Source organism: Sinocyclocheilus grahami, unplaced genomic scaffold, assembly GCF_001515645.1.
Source record: "Sinocyclocheilus grahami isolate Dianchi unplaced genomic scaffold, SAMN03320097.WGS_v1.1 scaffold433.1, whole genome shotgun sequence".
Taxonomy (NCBI): domain Eukaryota; kingdom Metazoa; phylum Chordata; class Actinopteri; order Cypriniformes; family Cyprinidae; genus Sinocyclocheilus; species Sinocyclocheilus grahami.
This window is the reverse complement of record NW_015505612.1, coordinates 257,572-265,026: the sequence shown is the minus strand read 5'-3', so window position 1 is coordinate 265,026 and position 7,455 is coordinate 257,572. Positions and strand designations below refer to the sequence as shown.

Below are 7,455 nucleotides of genomic sequence, written 5' to 3'. Positions count from 1 at the left end.
AATAATCCTCAAACATATTAAATGTATACATACACAAACAGACTTTTTTGAAAGAAAAATACCATATCATGTTAAATATGTATTTCAAAGTACATATAGAAACATTAAAAGTCCCCTCATACTTAAAAAAGTCTGAATATGAATTCTCATAATTCCTGGTGAGGTTGTTAAGGATGATAAGGATATGAGTATTTCAGTCACCGGCTGTGCGGAGGTACACAGTGGCCCCTTTAACTTTCCCCCAAAGGCTGTCCGGAGATCCTCACTGCTGTGCTACATGCGTGATATGGACGCAGCTGTACTGACGCACCTGGGACCAGTACAGCAGGGCACAGTGGTTGGGGATATGCCTCTGCCTTTAAGATCTCGCTCCCCATAGCCACAGCACTGTGTGACATCCACACTCAATATTAAACTGGCCTTTGAAGTCATTGAATTGTTAGGGATTTGTCGTTATTGTATATCCTTGCTATGCGGCCACATGCCAGATATAAGACTTGTCTGTTATTTCCTTTATGAATAGAGCAATATGTTGCACACATGCTGTCACCCCTTCTATAGTCAGTCTAAAACATGCACACATACAGTGTTAGATGCTGCTTACCTCTCCAATAGCTTACAGGCTTAAAGGGGTCATATGATGTTGCTAAAAAAAAAGTATTTTGTGTATTTGGGGTAATGAAATGTTTATGCGGTTTAAGGTTAAAAAAACACATTATTTTCCACATACATTATTGTTGCTCCTCTATGCCCCGCCTTTCTGAAACGCGTCGATTTTTACAAAGCTCATCGGTCTGAAAAAGCGAGGTGTGCTCTGATTGGCCAGCTATCCAGTGCGTTGTGATTGGCCAAATACATCAAGCGTGTGACGGAAATGTTACGCCCCTTACCATATTGTGATGCTCTGTCCGGCCAGAGCGACGAGACAAAAACATTAAAACCCATTATAAACAAGGCATTTATTGCATCCAGTGGGGACATAATTACAGATTATAATGACTTATACTGTCTTTTTACGGGTTGCATTGCATCGCGCCGCGTAAAAATAAAACCATATCTGCATTTGTGATCAGAGAAATGACAAACAACAAGCGCTACTCTACACTGCTCAAAACTCACGTTTGAATCATCAGTGGCAAATTCTTTAAATATAAAAAACGTACTTACAGTCTGTGAGTCAGAACAGCCGGCATTGTAGTCTACTCTACCAGGATCAGGAAATAGTCCTCCATAAAATGTGCTGCACACATCTGAATATTTGGGTTGAAGTGTTCTGGAACAGTGTTGTAAATACAACTTAACCACTGATTTCTAGTCGTGTCCTCTTTTGGAAGGCCAAACAAAATAGCTTTCACAACGAAACACAGCGTCACACACGGCGAGCTTGAGTGAGCGGAGGCAGGCGGCCTTGAGAACGGCGTGGCCGGCGGATTCGACAAAGGAGTGGCCGGCAGGCTTGCGGCAACCACACATGACGACCCCGGGCTGGACTACACTTCGTCCACGGTGAAAGCCGATCCGGCGATCCACAGCGCGAAGTTGCTGTATTTCCTCAGCGACCAGTACGGATCAGCTCCAGGCATGACGAAGCGGATATCGTCCTCTTTTGGGAGGCCAAACAAAGTAGTTTCGCTTTCACAACGAAACACACAGCGCCTTCATGACATGGCGGAAAGCGGCAACAATACTACAGCGAGAATAAAAGTTACGCCTTCTTTCTTTGCGTGAACATTTGGGCGGCGTTATGCAAATCTTCCCCCATCGTGATGTAGATATGTGGGGGCGTGTTAGAACGAGCCGTTTTAGGAGGGCGTGGTTGACTCTTAACTTTTATAAAGAATATCTCTTTGGATTTGAGACTTTAGTCTTTGCAGCTTTACAGATCTTCTTTATGCACCAAGAGCTTGTAACACTCCAAAGAGAAAGGAAAAATTGAAATCGCATCATATGACCCCTTTAATGGATCCCATAATGACCTGTATCTGAATCCAAATTAACCACAATTTTTTCTAATCAACAGAATGCACATGCTGTAGAAAATCTGAGCCAAAAAAAGAAGAAGCAATTTGCTGTTTTACACCACATCCAAATCATTACAGGATGAATTGCGGAGAATTTAGTGGCAAACATGTTAACAGATTTTTCAGATTATATATTCAGTTGTCTAGCAAAATTGTAATGTGTGAAAGTTACCCTGAATATCAAAATATAAAAATTTAAATATTAAGCATTTGAAGTACATATTGCATAATTTTAGAATGTTGACACCCCCTTCTAAATTACTTCTAAAAAAAACTGTTACTATTTTGCCAAATTTCAGAGATATTATTATAAATTGATCAAAATCATATTTAGCCTGTGTATTTTAATTATACTTAATACAATTATTTTTAAAGTGACAGTGAGACAGGTGCAGCATAGATAGATAGATAGATAGATAGATAGATAGATAGATAGATAGATAGATATTTGATGCGCACAGTTAGATGTGATGTCAGTTTTCAGCATTTGGTATGACCATACACGGCTCGTGTCTGTTTTCTCGCGTCCATCAGCACTCCATCAGCAGCACAGCAAGCGAGCGGTGGCGGGTTGTGTGGGACTGAATTCTGACGTCGCCCCTATATACCTAGTAAACCAATCAAATGCGAGCGGGCGACGCGACGCTCCACACGCTGAACGCACCCGTTATAATCAGCGCACGCACTACAGGCTTCAAGGGAGCGTTGCGTCCAGTGTGTGACGAAGATTCCATTGAATGATTTGATTGGTCGCGGCTCGGTCTAGACAATCGGAGGCGGGGAAACTGAAGATTCGTTACAGCCCACTTTAAAAACCCGTCAAAACCGACTCACGGGCTCCAAGGCAATGAGAATAAGGGCAGTAATTCATAGAGGACGGTCCTCACATCCCCATCCTCAAGTTTTGTGGCGTTACATGTTTTATCTGAGGTAAACTACGGGGAGAGCTTCATCTGAAGGACGTTTCTCAGTAATTCATCACCATCAAAGAAAATCCGTCCGGTAAGACTGAACGTTTTTAATATTATAATGTTGTTCATATAATTCATTTCATCTGTCATAGATACAATACACGTCGTGGTTTCCCATATTTTTAGTCTTTTGCGACACATTTTAGTCGTGGTCTTGTAACAATGACATTATAATTCCTCAAAGGACATATGCAAAACTATTGCCCCTGTGACTAATGAACGCCTTAAACACGTGTTTCTAAATATACTCATTTGTTATACTCATTGTGTGATTTATTTAAATGTCAGTGTGTAGGCTAAATACTTTCTGTCGCTTAGTAACAGCAGAAACTTTCCTGTCTGTTAAAATGTCTCAAATCCTGGTGCGGTGTCTACCTAGACAGCATTTCTGGGCATCCTAGGTGCGCGTGCAGATGTAAAAACGAAATCATAATCCGCTGAATTTAGTGATTCGTCTTCGATGCCCCAAAAAGTGTGCACGCGCACATGATACCTAAATATGCTGTCTAAGTAGACAGCTCAGAGACACAGTCAATAACACTGAATGTCAGTGTGGTCTACTGCTTGTAAAAAAATAAATAAATCTATATTAGTTTGTATTATCTATATTAATAAAAGTCAATATTATTAATATTTTTAAAAAAATGTTTATTCGCCAAAGAGCAAAGTGTAACCAACATGCAGAAAGCATTTTCTTTGTGGTTTGAAAATTGTAGAATAAGAGGAAAACCCCTTTAGATCCTTATGACTGTGTGTCAAGGTCAGTAAATAGTTAAAAATCAGATATTTATGATTTTTATAAAAAGGCACTTTTTCAAAAAGAAAAAAAAATGGAAATCTTGGATCTTCCTGAAAATATTATATTATAGATTCTATTATAGATTCACTTTCTAAGAACTAGCTGCCTGGTGTAAGTTTATAACTAGTAAGTTTATACCTCACCTCTCTCTGTCATCAAAGTTTTTTTTTTCAGGCTTCATGTTAAGACTCACTACATGAAAGTTTCAGTGTATGAATGGACAGGAGTTACTTGTGTTCCTGTGTGCACCTGTGCCTTTGTGTTGTATCGTCCCAGAGCGTCTGGGTAGCAGATGCGACCCAGCAGAAGTGACCTAGGTGAAGCCGAGATATTCAGTATGGTGTGTTCACTCTGCAGGTGTCAGGTGGTTGAGGTGGTAGATTAAGGCACAGAAGGTGCTGTGCTCTAACCAGTGATTAGCTGAGGAAGAGAGAAAGCATGATTTCCCTGTCTCTCTCTCTCCTTCTCTTCCTTTCTGTTTAGGTCTGTGCAACCACGGGGGCGTTAGACAGAGCATAATAAGCACATCTTGACTTCAAAAGAATTGATTTCATTTGAATGCACCTCATCTTAGATGTCTTAGGCTTGTTCTTCCTGTGTCCCAGTTATCTAAAGTGACACTTCACAAATCAAGATAACAGGTGAATACATGAAATATGATTCTTATGTGCACATAGACCTGTTTATCTTATTGTATGCCCCCGAAATATACAGAAATGTCATTGGAACAAGCCCTTAGGACACTCAGAAAAACTAATCAAGTTTAGAGTTGTTTAAAAGGTGGTTCAATGGGAAATGCCTCAACGAAGGTTATTTATTCTTATCCTAAGGCATTTTGGGATGGCTATTTATTTTGTATTTGATATAGAATTCAATTTAAGTGTGATGTGAAGTCACACATTAGAGGTGATTTACTAGGACGAGGGGTCAGATCTGAACCATGTTACACTCTAAAAAATGCTGGGTTGTTTCAACCCAATGTTGGGTCAAATATGGACTAACCTAACTGTTGGGTTAAATTTTGGTTACATTTTTAAATGAACTTTTTAACCCAACAGTTGGGTTAGTCCATATTTGACCCAACATTGGGTTGAAACAACCCAGCATTTTTTAGAGTGTAACCATAGTAGATTAGTCTGATGTTTGTGATATCAGTGCAGCTGGTTTTTAACTGCTCCTGAATGAAAATTATTACAAATAAACATTATTTATTTGCTTAGTATGCGTGAAATGCGAATAATAGTGTGCTGCAAGAGAGTTTTTATCCATAAAGACGCATGGTTTCACGACTCAAGGTGACTTTGTTCTTCTTAAAGGAATATTTCCCCCCAAAATGAAAATGTACTCACTGTCGGCCCTTCCAAGATGTAGATGAGTTTGTTTCTTCATCAGAACAGATTTTAAGGAATTTAGCATTACATCACTTGCTCACCAGTGGATCCTCTACAGTGAATGGGTGCCATCAGAATGAGAGTCCAAACAGCTGATAAAAATACACAATAATCCACAAGGAATCCACATGACTCCAGTCCATCAGTTAATGTCTTGTGAATTGGAAATTTGCATGTTTGTAATAAACAAATTGCTTCCAAGTTCATAATAATGCTTCCTCCAGTGAAAAAGTCATCATGTTTGAATCAGGAGAGAAATATGCACAGATCAAGCACCGTTTATAAATTAAAACAGTCCAAGCCATTATAAAAACAAATTTGTTGGTGGATTTTCACTGTTGTGAAAGGACAACAGGGGATGGACTTTTTCATCAGCTGTTTGGACTCTGATTCTGACGGCACCTATTCACTGCAGAGGATCCACTGGATCCAATTTCTCCAAATCTAGAGAAACAAACTCGTTTACATCTTGGATGGCCTGAGAGTGAGTACATTTTCAGCAAATCTTCATTTTTGGGTGAACTATTCCTTTAATGTAATTTTTTTTAATATTTGTAAGATAGTAGATCATTTATTGATGGACATAATTTTGGGCCTATATCATTCATTTCAAATTCCCAGAGCTTTAGATTCAGAAGCTGCATAACATCATTGATTAGCACTCTTTATGCGTGTTGCTGGATAGAATAAGACTATAGAGCCAAAAAGAAAGAAAGGACGTTATTAAACAGATACAGCACAGCTGGTCTGTTATCACTGGTTCTGTTGAAAGCACTTCACATCCCAAGCAGATTGTGAGTGTTGATGTGACAGCTCTCAGTAGGGTCAATTGTGTGCCTGGAGTGGGTTGAAAACATAGACAGGACCTCCATTACTGCACAATGTAAGACGTCTATTGTATGAAGCCCCACTTGCGGATACTTGTTTTGTTTCACAATTTATATAAACATTTATAGTAACCAAGTCATGCTTGTGCGTCACTGAGGTTTTAAACTGATTCTTGTTAATTATTAAGTATGGACGAGCGGGGAGTGTTGTAACATGCAGTGAGTTGTAACGCAATCTGTTTATCCAATTAGAAATGTGCTACATGGTGATATCATATGTGACCAGGACCCTCCTAAAGAAATAGCATAAGTTGTAAAAGTCAAGCTGCATCCGAAATCATGATTACCTATGATAAATCTATGATTTCAGATGCAGCTTGACTTTTGTCATGTTGCCTTTGTCATGTGATGATCAGTGTCGCTTCACTGCCATTCATAACTCCTTTACCGTGGCTTCGGATAGTAAAATGTCTATCGAATGCACACACCAGAATCTCTGCGGTAGTGGTAGGTCATCAGGGTACTTTTCACCTACTACTATTTTTTGAATGCTATGAATTCTGGCATAGTCTTTTCACATACTGTTTTCGCCTATTATATTGTATGGAAGCAGGCATATTCAGACTAGGGTTGGGTACCGAATGTAATGTATGTAACTGGTATGTACTAGAACCGAATCAGAACGCAGATTTCGGTGCCTAATTTCGGTGCCACTTAAATGCTTGAGCGATCGATTGAAATATTTGTTATCCGAAACGGACGTAAGGATCACCGGCACCGCACGTGAAAAATAATTTGTCGACTGAGAAAATTCACGAAAGCAAGTCGGAAAGGGAAATGAGAGCATCCGAGGAGCGCGTGAATGCAATCATTACACTTGCTCTGATGGCAGATGGTAGATACCGTTAGCTAGCTAAGCTAAACATTCTTAAATTAAAATGCCTAAAGCTAGGGTGACCATACGTCCTCTTTTCCCCAGACATGCCCTCTTTTTGGACCTACAAAAATGCATCCGGCCGGGATTTCTTAATTGCCCAAAATGTCCGGGATTCGGCTGTTTTCTTAATCGTTGAATCTCTGACCACTGCCGCCTGCTCCTGCAAACATGTGTTTCACTGATATTTTCGTGTCCACTCCTTTAAACATTCTAATATTGTGTATAATTTTGGCGCATCAGGGAGTCGCTCTCAGGATGCAGTGTATTTAAATATTTTTGAATGAGCGTTTGCGCTGTTTACGTCCACTTTCAATTTCGCGAACACACACACTCTGTGTAAAGGGAGCACATCTTACAAGATACTCAAGCATGGTCTTGTCAGTCATCTCTCCTTATTCTCGACCTGTGATCAGTCAAATCTGACTCCGGTAGCTCTTGTTGGATGCAGGGTTGCCAAGTCCGCGTTTTTTCCACAGAATTGGGCTACTTTTAAACTGTTGCCATGGGTC

The 7,455-nt window shown here is 39.8% G+C and overlaps 1 protein-coding gene across 1 annotated transcript in view; it reads left to right on the top strand.

Moving 5' to 3' along the window:
* Nucleotides 1-2,832: 2,832 nt before the first annotated feature.
* LOC107551777 (sodium-coupled neutral amino acid transporter 3-like) overlaps nt 2,833-7,455 on the top strand; it is a 46,823-nt gene continuing 42,200 nt past the window's right edge. The window contains exon 1 of the mRNA XM_016233503.1: nt 2,833-3,023. The gene's annotated coding sequence lies outside the window, so the exon portion shown is untranslated. The remainder of the gene's footprint in view (nt 3,024-7,455) is intronic.